The 27,658-nt window shown below is 34.6% G+C and overlaps 1 long non-coding RNA gene across 3 annotated transcripts in view; it reads right to left on the bottom strand.

The window, feature by feature from the left end:
• LOC127550303 (uncharacterized) overlaps nucleotides 1-27,658 on the bottom strand; it is a 95,034-nt gene that overhangs the window by 61,833 nt on the left and 5,543 nt on the right. Inside the window, exons 2-4 of one of the 3 annotated variants that reach the window (XR_007950812.1) lie at nucleotides 26,431-26,487; nucleotides 16,755-16,876; nucleotides 9,706-9,823 (exon numbers count right to left, since the gene is read on the bottom strand). This is a non-coding gene — a long non-coding RNA (uncharacterized LOC127550303). Of the gene's footprint in view, nucleotides 1-9,705; nucleotides 9,824-11,981; nucleotides 12,220-16,754; nucleotides 16,877-26,430; nucleotides 26,488-27,658 lie in introns of those variants that run through there. The other 2 variants (XR_007950810.1, XR_007950811.1) reach the window with 2 other exon arrangements.

Genomic DNA, 27,658 nt, shown 5'->3' with positions numbered 1-27,658 from the left:
TAACAGTCTCCAATAGTGATAAGCCTCCTCTATTCTTTGTTAACCCAGCAATAATAGTAAAGTCAATGATACATTTTTAATCTGTGGTAAAAAAAAAAAAATGTCTAACTTTCAACCATCATTGGAATATCTGCACCATTCTGATGCCTTTCCTACAACCTTGGTTAAATGATCATAGAATTTTTTCTGCAATCATGTCAAACTAATTTATCTATGTATACATAATTTGTATATTTAAAAAATTAATTCATACTGTGTTTTAACAGTTTGCCTGAGCTGTCTCTGGTTTCTAAATTTTGTAATGTGTTCGTCAAATAAAAAGCATTGAAATCGTGTGGATGTTGCTTACTTCCTTGTTTGAAATGTCCTATAATTGAGTCGAATTTATTCATGACTTTGACTAGAAGAAAAGACAGGGGGCAGACTCCTTTCTCTGATACACATCAGCTGAGCCTCCATGTGAAGAAAATGCACATGCAAGAAATTACAAATCAGGCTAACTATAGCTGACCCTGTCTTGGGAAAAAAAAAAAAAAGGCCTCAACATATTAGACATCTTTTCAAAGTAATAACAGCTGACATTTGTGTGGTGCTTGATGGTTGGCTTATATACATTCCTATTAGATCCTCACAATTACCCTATGAATTAAGTAGTGAAGATATTATCCCCATTTTGTAGATAAGTAAACCGAGAGATTAAATGATTGACTCAAATTCACTTTGGCTAGTGAGTAATTCATACAACAGTGATTTAAAGCTAGGTCTTCTGAATTCAAATTATGTGCTTTATTTAACTGTACACAAAAATATGTTCTAATGAATTAGTAAACAAACATTAAATTTCTACTTTCATTTCTACTACTTATGAAGCATGTGTCTAGTCCTTCTGTTTTAATCCAAAATATATATAAAAAGATTCATCTCATAATCAGACTACCTGTTACTGATATTACAAAAATATGTTCATAAAGAAAAGTGCAAACCCCTAATTAAAACTGATTGAATAGTTGGCTAGAATTTTTTTAAGAAGATACCTCAGGGACGTTTTTAATATTGCTGTTGTTTTTCAAATGTCCCTAAAGTTTATACTCTCCTTATAACATCCAGATGTGCCAAACTTTTCTCCCAAACAACTCAAAAATACAGAGCCTGCATGGATACAATCCATTGTATTGTTTCCATTACACCAGTTATATCCTATTGTTTATTGTAAACTGTTCATCTTTTAAAGATCTTTACAGCCTGGTTTCTTCTATTTTTCCTATCATTTTTTCAATTTTTTTCCTTCCTTCCTTGCACTCAGTGGTTCAGCCATACACAATTACATTTTTCACATATGATGCATTATCTTCTCTCTCTTCTCCTTTGTGTTGATAGACCCCATGTGCAAGTTCTCCTAGCTTCATCTCTATCTGTTGGAATAGTTTCTTTTATGATCCCACTCCAGTACTATAGTCTTCATGAAGCTTTTCCTGATCACCTCAGCTACTAAGGTCTTTCCTCATAAAATTTATTGTATTCATTTTGTATTGATTCCTTATATATCAATATACATCACACAGACTCTGGGCTTACTTTCAATCAAGATCCTGAGATCTTAAGGTTAACTCTGAGTGATATTTTCATAATGCTATAGCTCAGAAGCCCCCATAGTACACATCTACCTAATTATTATTAGTTGATATCAATGAGTCATCCAAATTTAACTGGCTTTAAGAATGGAATATTCACTAAGATAGTATAATAAGAATAGTAGAATGAAATAGCCTTCCCACTGATGCGATGTGGGAAGGGGGAGAGATCCCCTCTGCTCAGAGATGTAAGCCCAAATGTGAAAGTATTCGCAAACCCTGAATTTGCAAAAAGGAAGATTTATTTTTCACTAAGAAACTCTCTCTTAGCAGACAAATCTCTTAATGAAATTTGCAAAGAATGTGTTAACAGAAACCTATTTTATGAGCAGATCTTGGGGGCTGGGGACAGTTTGAGCTGATTATCAGACCAAGATCTCCCAATTGAATGAAATCACTTTGAAGGCTTTTTTTCAGAATTTGGAATTTCCTGAATGGGGATCCAGCTACCTCAAAAGATCAATGGAGGGGAGGTAATTTGCCCAAGATTTCCAATTGAATGATGCTGCTTATCTTAGAAAAAGGCTTGTCTGGAAAATATGCCCCCTTCCAGACCCTCTGGAGTCTGGGATACCCCAATCTCACTTCTTTTACAGATCAAAGGAGACACAGTTTTAGAGTGATTATTTTACAGATTAAAGGGGATAAAATTTCAGAGTTCACTCAAGTCTTCACTTCACCCAACTTCAAAAAAAAGTTTACAAAATTCTGCCACCAGAAAATACAGAATCCAGGAAAAAGTAGACTCAAGTTTAGAGAAGAATATATGATGTGGCAGAGAGGTAGCAGAAGCCCTAGTTGTTGGAAGTCCTTTCCTCCCTCCATGGACTACTCATGAACTTCCCTTTAGTCATGATATAACTTCTCTTTTGTATTCCTTGAAGAGTCTTCCTCTATCTAATTTGTCCTTGATTCCCAATGCAGACACTGTGTTATCAATTGTTCTCAGGGTGCTGCTAGAACTAGGACGCTGACCTGGAAGTCCTCAAGTCTTTCATCTCTAAAGTTCATAAGTTCCTTCAGATCAAGTTCCTCCTCTGAGCAAGAGGTCCTCTTCTGACTCATCCCCATCCAAGTGATTTCTTTTTAGAAGTTTGATTAGAAAAGTTTCACTACTAAGTTCCACATAATCAAATCCCCACTTTCAAACTAGCTTGATAGTTTTATACTAACTCCAGAGGGCTTGACCATGTCCCTCAGCCACTCTGAACAGACAGACTTCCTTTTCAATTCAATTGATAACACTGATTGACTTGATTGAATCAACAGAAGTTTAGGTCTTTTCACACCTAGTTCAAAACTCCAAATGATTGAGATATGTTCTCAACTGATAAAAAATATCAGGGCTGAGGGGTGGGTTGACTGACTCATATATCAATATGCATATATACTTATATATAGATATGTACATATATATGTACATATTGTCTCTTCCATTAGAACTTTAGTTCCTTGAGGTTAAAGACTCACTTTTGTGTTTGTATTCCCTAACCCATAACCCATTTAGCACAGTGTATACCCCTTTAAGCAATAAATACTCACTTTTTTTGATTAATTGATTCTCCTTCCAGCTTCCAAAACTTCTACCACTAATATTGTTTGTAATAACAATGAAAGCAAGTAAACAAATAGTTATTAAACCCTATTCAGGGCATTTGAAAAAGAATATAAAGAAAGCAGATTAGTCTCCTAAGCCTTAAAGAGTTTGTTAAAAACAACAACAACAACAACAACAACAACAACACACAAATGCACATATATTTATTTCAAATTGCATTACATCCCATTATGTGTAATGGAATGATGGAGGCTTTCTTTTTTAATAAACTATTCATTAGGTATCTCTTCCTGATTCAGTTGCTAATCATTCTTGACACCTTACCATCTCACCCTCAACTGATAGCCCTTAACAGGTGGGGACTAGAGAATTTAGGTTCAGAAATCTTTGGGAAACTTGGTGCCCTTTAATCCCCCTTAAATAATTAAAGACTATTCACTCATTTTGATTGAATAGTAGGAAAAAATTTTAACACCTAATTTACATGTTGTGATTTCAGTCCGTTGACTGGTTAAAATACAACTGAAGGGTCTGGGTCTCCTGTGATTTCATTAACTAAGGTAATAGTATCCAAAAGTAGCCGCCATAGTATCCAGAAGCACCTCTCTAAAAGTATATAAAATGGAAGTGATCAGGATTAGAATACTAGCTCTGTGTGCTCTATCTCAATGCCAAAGGATTTGTGCTTTGAGATGATACATCAATCCTTTATTGGGGGGGAGGGGGTCTCTATGTTGGGGGTGAGGGAAGAAGTGTCAAGGATGATTAGTAATTGAACCAGGAAGAACCACCTAATGGAGTAGTCTATAAAAGGAGAGGAGAAAGGCTCCATCATCCCATTACAAGTAATGGGATGTAATGTAAAGTACTGACAATCCTTGTTGAAATGGATCAATTATTATTTATAAAATGAGTTCCCATTCACTACCAGTCTGATCATGAGATTAATGTTTTCATTTGAGAGAAAGCATCTGTTGTACCAGGCTCTGCTCCTTAGGGAGAATTAAGCGAATTCTGCCTAGCCCTTAACTGCACACACACACACCCCTCCTTCATCCTCTCATATCTATTTTCTCTACACTACTGAATACTACTACACCCTGTCAGTGTGACTCCACAAACTTCACAGTCTGGCCTCAAGCCACTTTTCTATTTTTATTCATATCTACAAAATTAATGCAGCTACCCAGGTAGTTTGTAGTAGAGTTTGACCTACTAACTATTTTAGGAAAACATGCAGGTATCCGTTTTCAGGGAAAATGCAAGGGAAATATTTTCTTTCCATCTCTCACAGCAAATTTCACATAATAATGTTTATAGTTCACATGTGGACCAGCAATAAAACCAACAGGAAAAAGTAAACTAATATCCAAATGTAATTAAGATTACAGCTTAAAATCTTAAATAAAAAAGGAATGAATGTGATTTTTCAAGCTAGATTTTATTTAAGTATTTTCTATAATGCAGGCCCAGGTCTTCTATTTACTACTTATAGGATCTTGGACACAATATTTTACATCTCCAGATTTTAGTTTCTTTTTTTTTATTTAAGAAACATTTCATTAGTGTATTCTTTTTCTAATTACATTTAAAAATAGTTTCCACCATTCATTTTTGCAAGATTTTGAGCTTCAATTTTTTTTCTCCCTCCCTCCCCAAGACAGCAAGAGATTTGATATAGATTATACAGTCATCTTAAACATATTATTAGTTATGTGATGAAGAAAAATCAGAACAAAGGGGGAAAAAAATAAGAAAAAAGCAAACAAAAAATGATGAAAATAGTATTGCTTTGATCTGAACTCAGTCTCCATACTCCTTTCTCTGGATGCAGTTGTTTCTTTCCATATCAATTCTATGGGAATTGTTTTGGATCACTGTATTTGCTAAGAACTCTAATATAGTTGATCACCATATAACCTTTCTGTGATTGTATACAATATTCTCCTGATCCTGCTCATTTCACTCAGCATTGGTTCATGTAGGTCTTTCCAGGCTTTTCTGAAACCACAGGCTTTAGTTTCTTAAGAAACTAAGGCTCTGGAGAGTTAAATGACTTGCCTAGGGTCATAACATAAGATTTCAACCCAAGTGACCATGATTCCAATTCTAATACTTTTTCCACTACACCATATGCTACCTCAGTTACCTTTATGTTAATCAGATGTTCTTAACCTCTTGGTGTCATGGACCCCTTGGACAGTCTGGTGAAGCCTATTGACCCCTTCTGAGAATCATATTGTAAATGTGTCAAAAATATATGGTATAAGGAATTAGACTAATTGTATTAAACTCAATTATCAAGATATTTTAAAAACCAAATTTATGAAAAAGTAATATGTGTGCTCCTTGATTTACATGTTAAATAAAAATATAAAACTAAAATACATGCAAGTTAAAGTTTTTTTTTTTTTAAAAAGATTTATCTGTAGGGAGTCAAGGCTGTTGTTTAGCTTAAATAAGAGTATTAAACAACAAGATGTCTTTTGTTGAGGAAACGTATGTCATATTGGACAACTAGGAAATTTTTAGCAATAATATAATAGAATATATATATATATACATATATATGGTCTCTAATGATAAGTTTATTGCCTACATTCATAATTGAGAAAATACTAAGTTTTGATTAGAAATTAGCAAAAATAAAGATATTTTTCCCATTCAAATTCATGATCCTAAGTGGGTCATGGACCCCAGATTAAGAACCACTAATCTAAAAATCACTTTTGAATTCTAATGACCAAAAGTTTTGATATCATTAAAAGAAACAAAAGAACCTTTTTTGAGATAAATTGAAATTGCCCACATAAAAATTTGCTAATTTTTTAAATGAATCTCTGGTAAAAATAAAAATGTGACCATGATATATTGTGAAATTGAGCAGGATTATGCAACCTTAAACATTTTTTTTCCAATTCTCAAATCTTTTCAACAGGTCCGACCAAGAATTTACTGCTGTAGTAACTGGCTCTTTGCTAAGTCTCTTTTGGTTTGTTTCAAAATTGTTGGACATAAAGTTTATGTGTAGCTTGTCATTGTAGTAATAATGTAGTAACAATTTTATTAGTAAATAAAACAGCTATGAATATTTTTGTACAGATATGTCTTTTTGTCCTTTTGACAAAAGGTTATAGTCCTGACAAAGAGATTCTTCCTTGGGATGAAAATTACCAGTCCTTTAGGTAATTTCTGTCTAATGCTTTAAAAAAAAACTTTAATTCAAGCTTCCTCCAAAGTTCTATTCAACAGGTATCCTGATAGAAATCATCAAATATCTTCAGGGGCGCAAAACAGTGAAGTGCAAAAGAAAAATCTTGTTTCTGCTTTGATTTATTAATCATCTGAAGACAAAGTGAGGAAAATAATAACTTACTTTTATGCACCTTTTTATAGGATTTGCAGGGTGCTTTCTTCACAACCATGTGTAGAGGGCCAGAACTTTGGAGAAGTATACTTGAAAGAAGTATACTTGAAACAAGATGTTAACTCAGTGGAATTGATGAGATAATGGTTCTCTAGTTCACATATATCTAGTATGATATAATGATATACTCACTCTAGTTTGATATAATGATATAATCACTCTAGACTGGCTTATACTTAGTATACTGTAATGATGTAATTGTAATAGAGTATTTAAGAACTGGGGACAAAGTCAGACTGGGATGGAGACTGGTTGAGACTGGCAGACTGACAGACTGCTTGAGGAGATTGGCTCAGACTGAGACTGGGTTAGACTATGACAGACACAAACTGTGAAGGAGACAATAAAGACTTTGGTGTCCATCCTCATGGTGACTATCCTGAGACAAAGGCCCTGCTGAAGGACCTCCAGAAAGCTAGCCCGGATATTACAATCATCTGAGGTATAAGTACAAATGTTGTCCTTTTACAGAAGAGAAAATTGAGGCTCTGAGAGGTTACTTTCCTGCTCCTAATTACATGGGCAAATGAAAAAAGGAATGATGTATTTAACTTTGAAAGGTTTTTTTACCCCCTTGTTCTTCACTAAACTCATTTTTTAAAAAAATTATTTATTTATTTTGTTTTTTAAAACAAACCAAATTTAAAAAAAAAAAAAAAAGAAAAACAGAAAAGGAATACAAAACAAAAGAAAAAAGAGCATCGACAGGTGCCCAGCAGAAAGTCAAAGAGGATTCAAAATATATAACAACTAATTACTAGAACAAGAAAGTATATATATAGAGAGATATAGATATAGATATAAATATGTTTTTATTTATATCTATATATATACTTTGCAGAAGAAATTATATTTATGAATGTCCACTTTTTCTTTACTTCCTTGTAAATTGTTCTTTTGTTCTCTGCTGTGCACCTTATTTATTTTATTCTTTTCCCCCTTTCATCCTCCCTATCCCCAAAGCAACCTGTGGTTTAGAAAAGATATATTTATGTATACATATGTAAATATATATATACACATACACACATCTTTCCTTTCTTTTTGCCCTCATGTTCTATCACTCCAGGACAATCTTCTTAGATTATTTCCTGCACTATTGTACCAAGGTTCTACTTTTTTTGGGTCACAACTTTTAGGTGGTTCAATTATTCTTAAATTTTTTTTTCTGATCTGTTCTCCAGATCTGTAATTTTTCTTATAAAATGTTTCACATTTTGTTCTATTTTCTCGGTTTTATAGTCTTTTTTTTTTTTTTTTTTACTTCTTGGTCTTTCATAGCTTCACTGGCTTCCCCTTGCTCAATTCTAATTTTCAAAGAATTATTTTCATCTTTGAGACTCTATCTCCTTTTCTAGTTGGTTAACCTTTTTTTAAATAATCTTCCTATTTTTCTTGGATGTTTTTTATTTATCTATTTATTTTAGTTTGTCCTCAATGTCTCTCATTTGATTTTTAAATTCTTTTTTGAATTCTTCTATAAATTCTCTCTGGGGAGGAAGCCATTTCATATTGCTCTTTGGGGTAGAAACTTTTTTTACTTCAGTGTCTTCTTTTGAAGATGAATCCCAATCTTCCCTGTTTCCATGACAAGTTTCTATGGTGGGGTACTTTCTTCTTTGCTGGTTCACTTTTTTTTTAATAAGCAATATTAGTATAAGCACCTCTTATTTTGGATGCTTCTAGCTTCACTTGAGCTCTCCCTTCTGACCAGGGTTCCTGGTTCCTACCAAGAAGTCTATCCTCCTGCAAATGCCCACAGCCAGCAGCATCCCTTCCCCCCTGCTTTTTCACTCATCTGATGCTGGTTCCTTCTTGCACAGGGCTGCAGCTCTGCAGCACAGGTGGGCCTGGTGTGTCTGATCAGCCAAGGTTCCCTTAATCTTCCCAGATTCAGACCTCCAAACTCCACAAACACTATGGGAGGCCAACGTCTCTATGTTTCTTGTGGATGCTCCAGCCACACCCAGCTAGACCCAAGGCTTCCCTTTTGGTGTTTCTGGAGGAGCTAGCCCAGAGGTGTTTGTACTTCACAGGGGTTAATCCTGGCCTTCTGTCTTTCTTCAGATTTTGTTGGGTTGTATCAGGAGAACCCCTATTCTGTCCCAAATCTTAATTTTTCACCAGTCTGTTTGCTCTGAGCTGCAAATTTGTTCTATTTGTGGAGGAAATCTGGAGAACTTGAAATTTACCAACCTATTATGTCATCTTTCCAGAATCCTTTCTCTAAATTCACTTTTTAACAAACAGATCTAGGGCCACTTACATGCTTTTCCAAATAAAATTTTCTTTGCTTGCAGTGAGACTTATATTTGACCAATTTTCCTGATGTTTTTCTGCATATACTAAAGTTCTACCAATAATGGTGAATATTATGCTATCAAACTATATTCAACCTAACAAACAACAATTCAAGCTGCAAGCTTTGCAATTCAAATAATTGTGAATACCACCCTGAATTATTCCATGATTTTATGTGAATATATTACATGATGACAATCATTAACATGTCCATCTTGATGAAGTATCCACAGATATATGGAACAGAACAGAAGTCCTGACAATTTCCCCATCTTCTCTCAACACCTTTAGATTATGATTCACAAATGGACTTTTCCTTAAAATAGTCAGGAGCATATATTTAAAACCATCAGTAAGCATCATATGCAATGGGGAAAAACTGGAACCTTTCCCAGTAAGATCTGGAGTGAAGCAAGGTTGCCCACTATCACCATTATTATTTAATATTGTATTAGAAACACTAGCCTCGGCAATAAGAGTTGAGAAAGATATAAAAGGAATTAGAGTAGGCAATGAGGAAACCAAACTATCACTCTTTGCAGATGATATGATGGTATACCTAGAGAACCCCAGAGATTCTACCAAAAAGCTATTGGAAATAATTCATAATTTTAGCAAAGTAGCTGGCTACAAAATAAATCCCCATAAATCCTCAGCATTTTTATACATCACCAACAAAACCCAACAGCAAGAGATACAAAGAGAAATTCCATTCAGAATAACTGTTGATACCATAAAATATTTGGGAATCTATCTACCAAAGGAAATTCAGGAATTATATGAGATTATGATTCACAATGTTCCTCTCTACTCCATTCTTTAGAGAACCCTTTGACTTCAGATTCTCAATCTTCTCAACTTCCTTGATTTCATATGAAACTTCTTCCTCTTCCAAGATTTTGAACTCTGGAATAACATATTCATTCAGCATTTTTTAAATTAGTACCTCCATTTATTTACCTCTTATTCTCTTTTTAACCCTTTAAAATATGGTTTCCAAACTCATCATTCAACTGAAATTGCTCTCTTCAAAATTATAAATGAATGATCTCTTAATAACTAAACGTTTCAAGTCATAACCATCTTGACTTCTCAAAAGCATGATAACACTACTGAATATTTCCTGGATATTCTCGTCTTTCTAGATTTTTGTGACACTGCTCTTTCTGGGTTCTCCTCTTACCTATCTAACTCTTCTTTCTCAGTCTTTATTATTGGATCTCCATTATTATCATCATCTATGTCATTCCCATTAACTCTGTGTATAACTCTGTGGATATGCTGATAAATGTTTAATAACCAGATTTCTGGGGGGGGGGGGAGAATGTAAATACAACATACTTAACAGGTTAATGTGTATCATTAACATTTTATCCATCAGTTTCTTAAGTCTAGGTAATCAACACAACAAACATCAAGCCATATTTGTAGTTTTTGCCAATTTCTGAGGTATAAATGCTCACATTGAAAATTTTTAACAGTTAATTCTCTTGAACTGGTAAGAATTAACTCAAAAATGTCCCTGGGTATACCCCTTTCCTCTGTCTCTTTCCCTCTCCCTATTCATTTAGTGACATCATTAGCTCCCATGGCTTCAATTATCATCACTATACAATGAAGCTGAAGCTATGTATCTAGCCTTAGACTCTCCTGAATACCAGTTAAATTTCACCAATTATCTGTTATTTTCCATATTTGACAGTGGAAGACATGACAATGACAATTAAATCATTAAATGAAAAGAATACAACACATGGTTAAAACAAAGAGTAGGATGACACAATTTGAAACCTACCCAGAATGCCCTAAAATAACTAAAGTCTGGATTAAGTTTGGTGTGCCTCCATTATCTAAGGTTGCTTTAAGTCTTTTGTAAACCAAAAACTAGATTTGCATTTGGATGCAAGTTTCTAGATAATATGTAAGAGTTAGCTTTATTCCTAACAGACAATAATAATTTAATGGAAATATATCCTGACTATCTCTTAAATCACTTTACTCTTTGGCTAGCTTTTAATGAATTACTTTCTTGGGGGGAGGAGTGAAAGTATATTCTTTGGAATCTTTTAAATAAATAGAAATGTTTGCACACTTATAAAGGAGGAAAAAAAAACAAACCCTGTGCTTTGTGAAATTACTATGAAAATGTGAATTGAGAACTTCCAAACACAGGTTGAAAAGATACAGAGATATGCAAAAGAATCTACATGTTTTTCTCTCTTCCCCTAAATAAAGCTTATTAACTTGTTTTTAAAATATTATATGCTAATGACTACATATGCATTACCTATGTCAAAATGCTTGCTTTCTCTGTGTGGAAAAAGGAGGAAGAGAGAATTTGGAACTTAAAACTTGAAAAAAAAAGAATATTAAAATAGTTTTAGATGTAATTGAGAAAAATAAAATATTAAATGATGAGGTCTAGATATGGGTATCTAAATGAAATTAGGGTTTAATTGAGGTCTAATAGCAGGTTTGGGGTACAGGGAGTCAAATACAGTTCCCCTGCAACCCCTTTGGATTTGGCACAAGGATCCAGAGTTAAATGAAATCTAGTGGCAGCACGAGTCCCCAATAAAAGCATTTATTGTCCTGAAAAGCTAGATTGATAAAAGAGATTTATAATGGGGTTTGGAAGTAAGGTTAAAGTATAATTAAGGAAAAAGGCAAAGGTAGAGATAAGAAGGGAACCAGAAATAGGATTCCGGTGGACAGAAGGTCCTGACATGCCAGGCGTAAGGCTGGCATATTTGGGACCTCTGCAAAGAGAGGGTTCCCAGGTTGGCCCTTTTATAATGGGAGGTTTAGCTAGAGGGGCCTATGGATGTAGCCCCAAGGTCCTTGATTGATAATTACATCAACTAGGAGGGGTTGGGAATCAGAAAGAAAGGAATAAGTTAATTCTTAAAGGGACCCCACCCACATCATTAAATAAGATAAAAAAGATTTTAAAATAAAATATTATAGCCTAGGAAAAAGGAAAGATATTTATATATCTGTTAAAAATAGAAAAAAGAAATTTATTAAGTTAAATAAAAATGTCTTACTCTTTAAGTTAGTGGATTTCCTGGAAACTTTTATTAAATCAGCAACTTTTGACCAACCCTAACTCTAACATGGAATGTTGTAATGACAATTATGAAGCAGAAATTTGAGTGACTATTGGTGGCATAATTTTACAGTGGTCATCTCTGTTTGATATGTCACATTTGCAATTGTCTGAAGTTGAGATAACAGTTGAATGAGATTTTGTTGACTTGATTTTCATCGGGTTCTGTCTTCAGTGTGTAATGCCGGAGAAACTGAGGCAGGAGAGAGATTAGAGAGTTTTTAATATTTTATTAATGGGAGAGTAAGATTGACTGGACAGGACTCTCGTCTCAGATTATCCAGTCAGACAGAGATAAGTATACTGGGACCAAGGAATCCATATTGGTCCCAGGGCTGAAGAACCCAAAGAATCCATCGTCCAGCATACAGCTGCCAGACGCCATTCTCCAGCCATGAATGGAAGAACCCCAATTTCTTAAATACCTTTTTGGAGACAAAGAAGAGAAAGGGAGGGAAAGTTTTTTATCAGGGAGAGGAAGCCTAAAAATTCCAGAGACAAAGAAGTAAAGATATCATGGGTTGGTCTTGGAATATTCTAAAGGAATATTGTAAATCCATAAAAGAGTCAGGAGAGCTACTCTTTTATCTTGCTAATTTACAACCGAGAGCGAATAATCCTTAGTTTTACTGGGTCAGAGACAGAACAGTTAAGGAAACTGAGACAGGGAAACTGAGTCAGGACAGTTAAAGAAAACTGTGGCATAACAAGTGCTGAAAAAATGCCCACTTTTCCTTCTAGAAGAATTCAAGTGGTTTCCAGAACTGAAAATATCAGATTCCTTAGAAAAGTAAAATAGACAGAAAGCCCAAAAAGTAATATAGGAATACAAGCAAATTCACAAAAGTTTTGGGAAGATGTTTCTGAAGTAATCCAGACATCAGACTCTTTGGCTATGAACGAGATGAGTTCAAGACAGTTGTGAAAATCGAGTAAGGCTTCATCTACTTCAGAGTTTGAGTAGGCCTGAAGGACTTTGAGCATTGATCCAAGGGCATACCTAAATCCCCTTCCTGCTATACCCCCCTGACATCATTTTCTCCCTATTTCAATCAAATATGGACAACTATGTACTTATTGATCAAGTTCAATTTCTTGGGTAGTTCCCAAGTTTAGAATGTGAGACCCCCAGCCAATGAGGATGAGGGTCAGTGGTGGGAGGGGATACTTGTGTTAGGGATTAAAGTGTTAATCCTGCCCTCAGGAGGTGCTTATTTTCTGTCTGCTTGAAGGGTGGGGACACCTTCTCTCTAGAATGTAAAATAAACTTTGCTTCTAGTGATCTCTCCAGCTTTTTTTAATTAAATGGTGACTCCTCACCGTTTCTGAACCACACAGTGTGAATCACATTTTCACACACACACACACACACACACACACACAAGACAAGAAAAATGATGGTTTTCTGTCAAAATAATACTCATAAAGTAATAAAATGGGTACAGGAAGTAACTATTGTAATTTAACTGTGTGTTATAATAGCTTGTTGTGATATGAAATTTAAAGAAAAAATAGCAATGGCAATAAAAATCCTGAAAAGAAGCATCATTTCGAGTCTTATCATCAGAGTTCTACAGCAGGATAACTCAACTTAGTTTTCTAATGCTAACCCCTGTTTCCTCGTGTCACAGTAAGGACTCAAGCCTTTCTGCATCCTTAATATGCTCTTCCTGCTGCAGAGATTTAGTGAGCTTCTGCGAATGTATGATCGTAAGTAATGGAGGATCCCTGGCCCTATTCAAGGCCTGTGTAATTTTTACTTGCCTGTTTCTTATTGGCATATGCATGGGGATAAAATTTCATCTAATTGGTTGTTGAGCCAGAAGTTAATGTGCATACAGAAAGCATGAACCTGAAAAATGATTCTCTCTTCCCTGACAACTTTTGAGCCAAGAGGTAGAACAACTATAGAACTCCAAGTAGGATAGGAGTTTCAGATCTCTTATCACATCTGTATGCCATATGACTGTGAAAAAGGATTTTGTTTTTAGTAAATTTATATATTTTTAATACACACTGTTTTATGAATAATGTTGGGGGAGAAAAATTGGAGCAAAAGGGGAAAACCATGGGAGAGATGAAAAAACAGAAAAAAGAAGTGAACATAGCATATGTTAATTTACATTCAGTCTCGTTAGTTCTTTTTCTGGATGCAGGTGGCATTTTCTGTCCAAAGTCTATTGGGATTGCTTTGATCACTGAACCACTTTCAAGTTGATCATCGCACATTCTTGCTATTATTGTGTACAATGTATTCCTGGTTCTATTTGTTTCTTCAGCATCAGTTCACATAAATTTTTCCAGGCCTTTCTAAAAATCAGCTTGTTAATCATTTTTATAGAATAATAATATTCCATTACCTTCATATATCACAATCAGTCATTCTCCAATTGATGGGCATATATTCATTCTCCAATTCTTTGCTACCACAAAAAGAGCTGCTATAAATATTTTTACCTTTTCCCTCCTTTATAATTTACTTGGGATACAGCCCCAGTAATGAAATTGCTGGGTCAAAGGGTATGCACAGTTTGATAGTCCTTTAAGCATAGTTCTAAATTGCTCTCCAGAATAGTGAGATCAGTTCACAACTCCATTAAGGAGCACATGGCATGACTGATTTTCTGTGTTTGTTGTGTGTAGTCTTTCCTGATATTGGATAAATGGATATCAGAGAAGGAATGAACAAGGCTATAACGTAATGAGTTTTTAGAAGTCAGAAGAGCCACAAAAGGTCCAGTTGTGGAGATGTTAGTGGTCTTCTGACAGAAAACAACAACTGAATCTAGGCAGAAACAAGCCCTGAGAATCAGCCAGTGTGACCTAGCCTAGCAAGAAACTAACCCAGCAAGAAACTAACCCAGCAAGCAACCAGAGGGTGTACATCTTGCAAGAAAGAAAGCAACAAAAAGCTGCACCACACCCAGAAGTAAAGATGGTAGGAGGAATATTTGTAGCTACCACTTTAAGTATGAACTCACTCTCCCCAAGGACTTGGATGGTAAATATAAAGTTGGTTCCTGATTTTAGAGCGTTTTATATCTTGGATCTTGCTATACCTTAAAAATTAATATCCATTTATTAAGGCTAATTGGTGTTAATTGGGAAGGAAATAAGCATTAATATAGTACTTACTATGTGTCAGATGCTGTTGATGCAGGTGGGGTCCCTTTAAGAATTGATTATTCCTTTCTTTCTGATTTCCAACCCCTCCTAGTTGATTTAATTATCAATCCAGGACTTTTTGATTCACAAATCCTGGTCCCTTTGAATTCCAATAGAAGATCTGGGCCCCACCAGATCTGAGGGGCCCCTTTAGTGAAATCTCTCATTATAAAAGAGTTAAGCTGGAACCCTCTCTTTATAAAGGGTCGAAACATGCTGCACCCCAAGGCCCCTCTGCCCACTGGAATCCTGTTTCCAGTGTCCTCTTCTCTCTACCTTCACCTATTTCCTTAACTATACTTTAACCTTACTTCAAAACCCCATAATAAACTTCTTTTATCCATCTAGGTTTTCAGGCCTGTAAATTCCTTTACAGGGGACTCTTGCGCTGCCAGTAGACCTCATTTAACTCTATATCCTTGCACAGAATCCAAAGGAGTTGCAGGGGAGCTCTATTTGACTCCCTGTACCCCAAACCTGCCACTACACCTCAAACCCTAATTTCATTTAGGTACCCCATATTTAGACCTCATCACTGTGATAAGTGCTTTTTACAAATATTATCTGATTTAATTCTCACAACAACCCTGCAAGATGTAGATATCCCCATTTTATAGGTGAAAGTGAAGCAAGTAGAGTTTAAATGATTTGCCCAGGGCCTTAAAGCTAGAATCAGCGTACAGATTTCACCAGGTTTTTCTCAGGTTTTTCTAATTCCAGGCTTGTTAGTCTCTATCCACCACAACTCCTGGCTGCCTCCAATTGAAGGACTAATCTCAGTTTAGATGATATTGATGAAATAGCAATGGAGTTAACTGATATTGGAACAATACTATCTAAAATATTGGGGCAGTAGCAGTAGCATTAGGGGAAGACAGCCTTAATTCCTTAGGCTGTCTATACTTCAAAGTCTTGCTCTGGGGATTTAAACTGCCAGGGGAATGGAATTATGAGAGTAAATCCAGAGCCTAGAACTGCTACATGTAGAGGAACTATCTGGAATTTGAAACTAGGGCATATACTTCCCCCAAACTTTTTGGACGCTACTGGTTTTTGTCAAACAATATGTTGCTCTGGCTTGAAGAAATAAGCTGATCAAGGAATACAAAGGTTCTTAAATAAGCAGAAAGTACATTTGTTGGAACACATTACAGTAAATGAAGGAAAAAAGGATTGTGGTTGTGGAAATTCATGGTTGAGGGGAGAGAAAAACCTAGTGGTCTTAAAGTAATAGAAGGTGAATCAGGTCTCCGATTCATGCATTTAACAATAGCAAATTTCTGCACATTAAAATTCAGTATAATTAATTCCATATAAATATTGATATGTGTATATATATATATATATATATATAACCCAAGGCCATTAGTTGAATTTATTTTGCACATTCAGCTCCAGAGCAATTCCTGTAATTTTATTTGCATATGAGGCCCTTAGGGATCAAGTTCCTTTAGGATATCATTAGTTACTTTCGGGAAAGAATGGTAAAATTTTCTTTGGCACCCCAGAGGCAACAGTCACCTGAGAAGTATTAGAATTAACCCTAAAAACCAAGAGAATCACCTGATTTGTTCCCCTGCTTCAGTAGAGTCTTGTAGTTGGAGAAGCTTAAATTAAAACACCAGCTCTTCTATGTTCTATCTACTCTCTGTGACCTAAAAGTTCTTGTGACTTAGTTTTCTCACCTGAAAATAAGAAGATTGAACTAAATTATCTCTGTTGTTTCTTCCTGCACTGTATCAGTATTTATTTATTTATTCATTTTTTAAAATTCTTTTTTATTAATTAATTAATTTATTTATTTCATTCAAATAAATTCATTTATTTATTAATAAGCATGTATAAGGCACTATGCTAGGCTCTGAAAAATGCAAAGAAAACCAAAATGTCCCTGTTCTCAAGAAGCTTACATTCTACTGATATGCTGCAATCCTTAACCTAAGTAGGGACCCCTACTCCCTTCTCACATTTAAACCTGTCCCTAAAGGGATAGTGATGGCTCTTTCTGACTCATTGATGCCCCCACCTGGAGGAAAACTCTAAAACAAAGCTTAGGGATGACATGTCTGAGGTTTCTCCTATACAGAAAATAAGACCCCTTTCCATCAAAAATATTTAATGTACACTATGAGTTTGAAGTAAGAAAAAGCTTTTTATTTTTCCCTAATCCAAAATGTACATAAAATATAAAGGACTCGGATGTACATGAACAAAAGTAGGAAACAATGCATTCATTTATTTGGTATATTCAGTATATTGTCCCAAAAAGTAAAGCTCCTTTGTGGGAATAGTGAACAAATATTTCCCATTCACCTCAGGCCAGCACTACCTGAGCTCAGACACAAAATATTCATGGAAGATTGTTAAGACTCATCTCGTGGTTATTCATCTCATGGCCTCAGGCTTATTGTTACAGGATGATACATATTGTGGTCTTCTTTAAGAAACACACTGTTGTGAAGATTTTCTATCTATGAGTAACTATTTCCAAACTTTTTAACTCAGGGATTCGGAACAACAGGATTTCCTAAGGTATAACAGTCAACAAAGCATTTATTAAGTGCCTACTGTATTCCACATACTATGCATAGTATATTGGGGATAAAAAGAAAATCAAAAAGCAGTGTTTATTCTCAAGGAGGTTCACCGGCTAATGATTGTGGGACACAGTACTAAGGAGAACCCAATACTAACACCTATCTACTTGAGCTAAGAGGTGTGTGTGATGTATTAATACAATATTTAAGACAAGTATTAGATACATGTTTTGTGACAATTCTAGCAAAACTGACTACTCACTGAAATAATTCAACTGAATATACATAACCTATATCAAATTGTTCACTGTCTTAAGGAAGTGAATGAGAAAATTTGTAACTCAAGATTTTATTTTAAAATGGATATTAAAAATTGTTTTTATATGTAATTCAAAAATAAAATACAATTTAAAAGAGAAAAAAGGAATAATTCAACTACAAACAGCTTATAGGGGAAAATTTCATTAAATATTCTGAGAATATCTTATCATGAAAATGGATTGTAAACTCCTTGAGGGCAAGGACTTTTTTCAGTCCAAAGCACAATGTACACTTAGTAGTAAAGTTTGCTAATTTACTGGATGTTTACTAATTTATTAGATGACAGTAATTAAGCAGTATTCAAACTACTAGATCCCTTAAACTAGTCATGAACCCCAAAATAGGAAGAACTAAAGGGGTCCAAGGAGAACCAAAGAGTTGCCCTAAAAAATCGCTTGCCTGGAATCTTAAGACAAAAGAAAAAAGTCTCAAAAGCCATTTTGAAATATATTAGATAGGTAAATGATAGCTATCTGGGGTCATAGGATGAATGGAAAATCCACAGTTATGAAAGATGCAGAAAAACTGGTTGTCAGCTAAAGAATATATTAAATTTCTCAAGAACTAAAATTTTGTACTTTGTACTTATATACTTTCAACCAAGAAAAATTATAATTTTATTAGGTATCGGGACTAAGCCTGTGATTTCATCTGTATAAAATCTTCCCAGATGAGGAAATTCCTTTGTTCAGTGTGGATCTGCAATTTATAGTCTTAGAAAATAGCTTAGAACTCAGCTTCTTAAACTATGGGTCAAGACTCCATATGGGTCTCATAAGGGAATGTGGGGATCATGAAATTATGATTTGATCAGTAAATGTTTGATTTGTATACCTGTTTTATATACCTATAAACCTGGTATCACATAAAAAATTTCTTGGGTGAAAAAGGATCATGAGTAGAAAAAGTTTAAGAAGCCCTGATTTAGCACAATTAATAAATTACATATCAATCATGGGTCTTTACATCCTATTATGTCTCCTGCATAAATGGACAAAAAGTAAACAGAAATAAGCCCATTAGATGGCTCAGTAGTAGCATTTTATCAGACCCTGATAAAAAGAGTTTTAAACATACTTTGATTCAACTCTTCTCATACTCCTAGCACCATCTGCTGTAGAGAAAGGGAAGGAATGTTTGAATTTAGTTATAATTTTATTTCTAAACTTTGATAATCATTTATTTTTACTGAGAGACAAAATATAATTTCTAAGAAGAAAGTTTATCAAAATCCTTACCCAGCTGAATTGTATAGTATAGTCTCATTTATTTAGCCTTCACTGTTTTATAATTTAAGGCAGTTAGGGTAGAATGCTGATCCTAGAATCAGAATGATCTTTTCCTGAGTTCAAAACTATCCTGACACTTTCTTGTATCATCTAGCCTTGTTTTTCTAAGTTTTCTCATCTATAAAATGAATTGGTGAGGGGTATGGCAAACCACTCCAGTATCTATGAAAACCCTAGAATAAAGTCATGAAGTCAGACATATTAAAAAATGACTGAAAAACAAACAACAAAATTTTATAATTTAGCAAAATTGAACTTGTAAAGAGCTTAAACATACATTTTTCCCAATAAAAAAAATAGTTTACTACGCAAATTTAAAATGCAAACATGACTGTAAAAAGTTGTTTAACCTATTTGAGAGTAAAAAAGAGAAGTGTGGGAAAATAGCAAGTATGTTATTAGAGGAATATAGATCCCTGGGAAACATCCAGGAAAAGTTCCAAATACCAGGAAATACACACACACACACACACACACACACACACACACACACACACACAGCTATAAATTCTTCCATCCAAGATTGCACAAAGAAAAATTTGTTAGAAGCTGGAAATTTAGATAAGTCAGGTAGAAGGTACATGAATCACAAAGCAATCCTCAAAACTATGGAAGAATCAGTATTGGGGAATTGTGGAGTTTTAAATAGGAAAAAAGTTCCAGGCAGAGCCTTGTGAGGAAGGTGCTTGAATAGCTCTGGGAAAAGAGAGAGGGAAAGAGAGGCTAATTCTGGGCTATGACAGTAATAGAAAAAGTCTTCTCAGAAGACCTGAGCAGCAGAGCATCCCTGAGCCCTGACAAAAGCAGAAGAAAGAACTTAATCAGCATCTAGACAGAACTGTCCCCATCTAGTATCCAGGCATCTAGGCCTAAAATATGGTAAGAGACAAAGCCAAACAGAAATTGGTGCCGCGTCAGCCACGCCACTCAGGGATATGCAAGAGCTGGCAAAATGATCCAGGATAATAGGCAGGAAATTTGAACCAAGTAACATCTACACACTACACCCTGAGACACCCTGAGGTGATATAAGCCAATCAAAGAAAAGACCAAATACTATATAGAAGCACTTTGGATTGAGAGAGTCCCAAGGGATTAACCTTGAATAAGAAAGCAACAGCATAATAAATCCAAGTAGAACTTTAAGGGGAAAAATAATCCTGGCTACAAGATTATATAAGAATATCTGGAAGAAATGAAATGAAATAAAAAATGGGATAACTACAAAAGAAAAATTGACAAGGAAAACTGAGAACAGAACAGGTGGTAGGAAATTTTGCTCAAGAATTGTATGCTGTGAAAATTAGAATGGAAAAAAGAAAAATAATAACTCAATAAAACAATAAGAAATGTCATAATAAAAATATATTAGAAAATGTAAGGAATATATTATAAGAATGACCTAGAAAACAGGTCAATAAAAGATAATCTAATAATTATTAAAATGCCTAGAAATCATAATCCCCCAAAACTCTCACTGATACTGATGAGGTTAGTGGCAGTGGCAGAGAGTTGTGGAAATCCCCTTTTGATCAGAGGCACAGATTCTTCATGAAAGAATTCACGAACCTGACGAGTTGTAGGTGGCAAAAATGAAAGTTTATTGTTGGATGAGAAGTCAGCTTTGCTGAGACTGACTTCTTTAGTGGCAAAGTCCTATTAGGGAAATGGAAGCTGACACTGAAAAGAGAATGTCTTCTCAGCAGGCAGGATCCTGGCAGCTATAGCAAGGGACAAGGCATAGTCCTGCTTTGAACATTCTGCAAAGAAATGAGTAAACAGGAGCAGATCTTGGCAGAGGGGCTGGGGCAGTTTGAGCTGATCAGACCAGGATAATTTTACAGATTAAAGAGAACATAATTTCATACCCCTGTCAATACTATATTTCAAAAATTTGTAAATGAAGATTACCCACATCTCTTAGAAGTGGAGTGTTAGAATCCTAGTGTTAACTCAATGGAATTGATACAATGCTTATTGGTTCACACATTAGAGCAAATCCTTACAAGGTGTTAAGTCACTAGTATTGATAGAAACAGTGCTTAAGTTAACACCTTTGAGAGTTCACACATTAGCTCACACATTGGAGTTCACAAGTTTGGGAGATTCACAAGTCAGAAATCCATAATCCTACTCTTTCAAAGGAGGAGTCAACCTTTGGGTTCACACCTTTAAGAGATCATATATAAAGAAGTTCTTAGAGCTTCAGTCAGTCAGTCAGTTGAAAAGACTGAGAGGGGAGCGACAGTTGGAGATTGAAAGCCATGAGTCTAAGTTGAGATGGAGGTAGAAGCTGGAAGAGCTAAAAGACAAACTGCAAGAGCTCTTAGAACCAAAGAGTGAGATAGGTCTCTAAAGAAAGCTAACTAGGCTCAAGGAAAGAGACTAGACTTGGAAGGAGAAAATAAACGTTGGATTTTATCAACTGGCTGCATTTGAAGTGATTATTAATTGTTACTTTGAACTGAAACTAAGGCTGCCTCCAGAAAACCTCCCCAAGAAACCTGCTCCCAGAGAGAACCACCATATATTATACAAAAGAAGAGAACATCACACTGGAGGGCAAAATAAAATACAAAAACATCCACCAGTCACTTCCTGAAACTCCAAAATAAAACTTCCAGGAAGACCAAGCTAAAATTTAGAGTTTACAGAGCAAAGAAAATTTCTTCAGGCAGCCAAAAAGGTGGTTCAGATATCAACAAGCACAGTGAAGATCACACAAAACATTACAACTACCCCTTTACAGAAAAAGAGACTTTGGAATATGTTATGTTACTCCAATAAAAGCTTAAAGCCAAGAGGGGAAAAAAATAAATCTGGCAAAACTAACTTTCTCTAAGGAGTAGGGGAAAGAATTCTTAATGAAATAGAAGCTTTCCAAGCATTTCTCATGAAAAGAACAGTAGTGAGTGAGAAGAAAGGAAGAAAGAAAGAGAGAGAGAGAAAGAAAGAAAAAGAAGAAGAAAGAAAGGGAGAGAAAGAAAGAAAGAGAAAGAGAGAAAGAAAAAAAGAGAGAAAGAGAGAGAAAGAAAGAGAAAGAGAGAAAGAAAGAGAGAGAAAGAAAGGAAGAGAGAAAAAGAAAGAGAGAGAAAGAAAGAAAGAGAAAGAGAAAGAGAGAGAAAGAAAGAAAGAAAGAAAGAAAGAAAGAAAGAAAGAAAGACAGAAAGAGGAAGGGAGAGAGGGAGGGAGGGAGGAAGGAAGGAAAATAAGAAACCAAAGAAAGAATACTCATATTCATCATACTGACAAATGACAGAAAAGGAAAATGAAAACTATTGGAGGGATTTGGGGAAAATTACATTGTTGGTGGAACTGGGAATTAGCCTAGCCATTTTGGAATTATGCCCCTAAAGTCATTAATATGTGCAAACCCTTAGAAAGAGTAATACCATTATTATACAGATAGACCAGAGATATCAAAGAAAAGGGCAAAGGAACCATATATTTATTTATAGCCACTTTTCAGATTAGGGAAAAAAACTGGAAACTAAAAGAAATGTACATCTCTAGTAAAATGAATAAACAATTATAGTTTATGAATGTAATAAGATATTGTGCTACAAAGTATAATGAAATGGACAATTTCAGAGGAAATTGAAAAGATCTATATGAACTGATCCAGAATGGGATTATTCTAATGAGAACACTTTTTACATTGATAATATCATAAAAAACAAAACAACTTTGAAAGACATTAACGCTCTCACCAATGACTCCAGAGGACTGAAGATGAAAATTGTTATCTACTAGTACAGAAGTTATCGATGTAAGATATAGAATGGAACACACATTTTTGACATGATCATTGTTTTAACTATTCAGGATCAGAAAAAAATAAAATAAAATTTGGGAAAATTTACAAGTTAAAAAAAGTTTTAAAAAGTTAACTGTTTTCAGGCATTTTAGTACTGTCACTGTTTCTTTTTCTCTTTATTCATCATGTTTTTTTTTTTTTTCCTCTTACACAGTTCTCACTTTTGTTTTACTAATCTTTTAAAAAGATTATGCTGGTGGGGCAGCAAGATGACACAATAGCAGAATACAGCCTCAGATATTTACTAATTGTGTGACCTTGGGCAAGTCATTTAACCCCAATTACTTCAAAAAAAATAAAAGTAATAAAGTATTTAACTTTGCTAAAAGCTCTGCCTTAAATGGAGATAGTAACCAAACTTTATGCCTCCAGGACATAAGTTTCTCTATCAATATAACTTCTAAACCTTATCTCAGATATGGTCTGCTCTAAGGTTTAAGGTGAGGGCAGCTAAGTGGTAAAGTGAATATAGAGAGCCAGGTCTAGGATCATGAAGATCCATCTTTCTCAGTTCAAATCTGGCTTCAGATACTTACTGGTCGTATGACCCATTTAACTCTATTTGCCTCAGGTCCTCATCTGTAAAATGAACTGGAGGAAAAAAATGGCCAACAATTCCAGTATCTTTGTCAGCAAAACAAACATATGGGGCCATGATGAGTTTTAATGACTCAGCAACAAAAGGATTAAGGCACTCTGTGAATCAGCATAATCTCAAAGCCGTGGCCCATTTGCTCTTAAGGATGTGTTATTTTTACCAGTCAACCTGAAGATACATTAGGTTTTTTTTTTTTTTAAAGATATTTCAAATTGAATATCAAAAAGTTCCACAAATCATATATGGATTATGCCTGTAGGATACTATATTGCAGGAGATGCCATAGATATAAGGCTACACACATAAACAAGAAAAGTGCATGAAGATTACATGCCTAGAGACTGTCTAGCCAGGGAACATTTATACAAAGGCAACCAGATACCAGGAACCAGTGAGATGAAGGCAATTAACACCTCCAATGTTATTGTGCTATTAATGTCATTATGGCACTCTTCACTAGGCTTGAGATATTCAACCTCTTCGGGGTCATCAACTATATTTTTCTACTTATCTTCTGTAGTCCAGGAGTGAGAGATTTTCCCTGGCAAGGGGCATAGCTTTTTTTGTGAATAATAATAAGTTTGTGAATAACCATAAATCATCCCACTCACTTGCAAAAGTTAATAAAAAGTACTGGGATAACTTGTATATTCTTTTGAAATTCCTATACTTTTGCTGCCACTTCTGACTGGGTGAAATTATTATGGGGAAGATTCCATTAATCCCAATACCTTAGCCAATTATGGCACCTCTTGTTCTATGTAAATTTCAGTATTGAGCTAGGTAGATGGTACTGAAAAGGAATAGCAACTTTGTCCTTTCTCTTAACAAAAGTTTTTTTTGTCCTGTCTTCTGACAAGTACATAGTTTCACAGAAGGAAATTCAATTTATGTAATCCAACCCCCTCCTTTAGCAGGTGAGAAAACTGAGGCCACAAAGCACAAAGTATAGAAATTCTATAACATGAAGAAGCTGAGTTAACTTTCTAAAAATCAGAGCTATCCAAAAGTGAAAGAGGATGCTCTTTGTAAAGGGTTCCCTGAAAATGTTCAAGTGTTCAGAGATGTTATCATGTTCTTTTTTCTGTGTGTTAAATTATGATTACATTCTTGTACGATCAAATAAGAGTACTTTAATAGTGAAGGCTTATAATTATTCTTCAAGTATTTGAAGAAATTCAACTTATCTCATGTGGGCTTCAGAAGACATAACTATTGTAATAGATTTGGCTACAAAGGAATGAAGGAATAGAAAGATAATTAGAACTGTCCAGCAATACAATGTGTTCCCTGCAAAAATGGTGAGTTCCCTGTGACTAAGAGTGTTAAAGCAGAAATTTTAGTCCATTTTATTTGTCTCCACCTATACTCGACTAGTAATCATAGAAGGCTTTTATAGATTGGATGATTGGATCACCATATTGTTATTAGAAGTAATATAGAGCAAATGCTTTGGTGGAAGGCAAGTAAAGATGACAAGATCCCTTCCAAACCTGACTCTGTGATTCATCAGTATTAACAAACATTATTAAATGCCAATTATGAGCAAAACACTGTACAAATCCAAAATATAGGCCTCTTCAGGTATTAAACTGTCAGAGGATACAATCTTGTGTTCTTTCTACCAAACCACCCTGCCTTTTTTTAATACTCCCATGCAACTCAATAATGAAAGAGGTAGAACATTCTTTTTGGAGGTAATTCTAATTCTTAAAAAATTCTTCCTTATATTAAACTAAAGTGAGGCTTCCTGTTATTTCTAACCATTGCTACTAGATATTCCCTCTGAATTTACCCAGTATAAAATGAATTCCTTTTTTAGATAATGGTCTTTCTGATGTTTGAAAACAGTTATATTCAAAACTAAAATAACTACAACAGAACTGAAGGGATCTGGAATTAATAGCAAGATTGTAGCCCATTATGAAGAATGATCATATTGTAGGTTGTTTTTAACATTTACATTAAAGGGATATTGTGAGAACCTAAAGAGATAATATGGATATAATGTTTTGTAAACCTTAGTCAGTCATAATTTTAGCTATGATAATTATTTAAGCATTCTTTTTTTATTATGAGAAATAGCATAGTGCATATTTTAATGATTGTTTAATTTACATTTCCACCAGAGAGGTGATATAGAGGTTTTTTTTTCTTTTGGACTTAAGTATATTTACTTTTATTTTAACACTTCTGTTTAGCCTTGGGATTATGTGAAGAGGAAAGAGGGACCTTAGAAATCATCTAATATAACCCCTTTATTTATATATAAGGAAACTGAGACCAAGAGAAGTTTAATGAATTATGAATGGTCAAAAATGGGTGGCAAGTATTAGAAATGTGATCCAACCACAAGTTTTTAAACTCTAAAATCAGCAATCTCTTTATTATTCTCATATCACCTCTAATGATTGAACATCATTAGTGGGTTTTATTGATTATGGGGCTAGGCTTGTGGGGGCTATAACTTACCAACCTGAATAAGAAATTGATCTTTATAAGCTTAATTGAAGCAATGACTCCTTTGTGTAAAAGGAAATAATCTGTCAAAATAAGTTTCCAGCCAATTCTTCAGTATGATTTTCAAGCTTATGATAACTCAGTAGATGACACAGACAAATATTGAAATCCAGATAAAAATCATGTTTTAAATAAATTCAGTAGGAAAATACATCACCTGAGGAATAAAATGAAGACCTCTCAAATGTAGTAATTTCAATATGAGCAAGGTGACCTATAGAACAAAAAACTATTAGACATTAGAAAATTAACAAAAACCCCAACTGCTGGTGCTTTAAATCAGTAACATTTTGGAAGCTAAAGAAAAAGATAGGGCTACATTACATATCCAATTATCTACACTGATGAAACAAAGAATCATGACATTCAGAATCCATAATAAAAGATTATCTAAGAGCCATTTACTAAATATACTCACATACCATTGCCCCTTTCTTACTATCTTTTTTTGAAATGGAAGGAAGGAATTTCAAACAAAATTCCCTGCTAGTAGAAAAAATGTCACACCTAATGTTCTGTGTAAATATGTTCTCCTTTGCAAAAAAATTTTATAAAAATAAAAGTTATAAAGGAAAGTTGAGAAATTCAGTTTAGTCCACTTGAAAGAAACTGGTACTGAATATGCATAGACAACATACATTGCCAGAAATAATCATGGAACTTATCTAAAGGTCAAGGCTTCAAAAAGGGAACAACATTACTTTAAATTGTTTTAATATTGCTTAAATTTATACTGATCAAATGCAGTCATCAAATTTGATCAGTTTTAATACTGGGTCTAAATTGTACCCAGAGAAAGTATGTTTCAAAACTTGAATCTTTAGGATGTGATGTAATTTTGCTCTAAATTACATCTGTATAGTTCTCTATTTTGTTCTACTACCCTCTTACTATATCATTTTAGTAAATGTCTTTGTGTTGAACTAAGTGTGTAGTCTGATATATATATGTATAGGTGGGGACTTGTGAATTCTAGTTTTAGAAGTACAGGCCCACAGAGTACTTTGGCCTGGAGTAGTTATCCCCAAAGGAATAGCTTAGAGGTGATATAATAACAAAAGATTTTTGATGTTTCACATAAAACCCAAAGTTGTCCATGAAAATTTATGGCCTATGCCACTCAAACTACTTATTCATTCATGATCAAACACATAATTCACATAGACTTGTCCTGTTGATCCCAGACAGCAAAACTGGGAGCAATGTTAAGAAAAATTGCAGAGATGAATTTCAGCTTGGTAGATTTCCCAAAAGAGTTGTCCAAAAGTGGAAGGACTTTCACCAGGACCTAGCTGGTTCCCTATTACTTAGGAATCTTTGAATGGAGATTGACTGATTACTTGTCACAAATATTATCAAAGGGATTCCTGTTTAGGTAGAAGCTG

This window comes from Antechinus flavipes, chromosome 2, assembly GCF_016432865.1.
Source record: "Antechinus flavipes isolate AdamAnt ecotype Samford, QLD, Australia chromosome 2, AdamAnt_v2, whole genome shotgun sequence".
NCBI lineage: Eukaryota > Metazoa > Chordata > Mammalia > Dasyuromorphia > Dasyuridae > Antechinus > Antechinus flavipes.
This window is presented reverse-complemented; position numbering and strand designations above follow the sequence as displayed.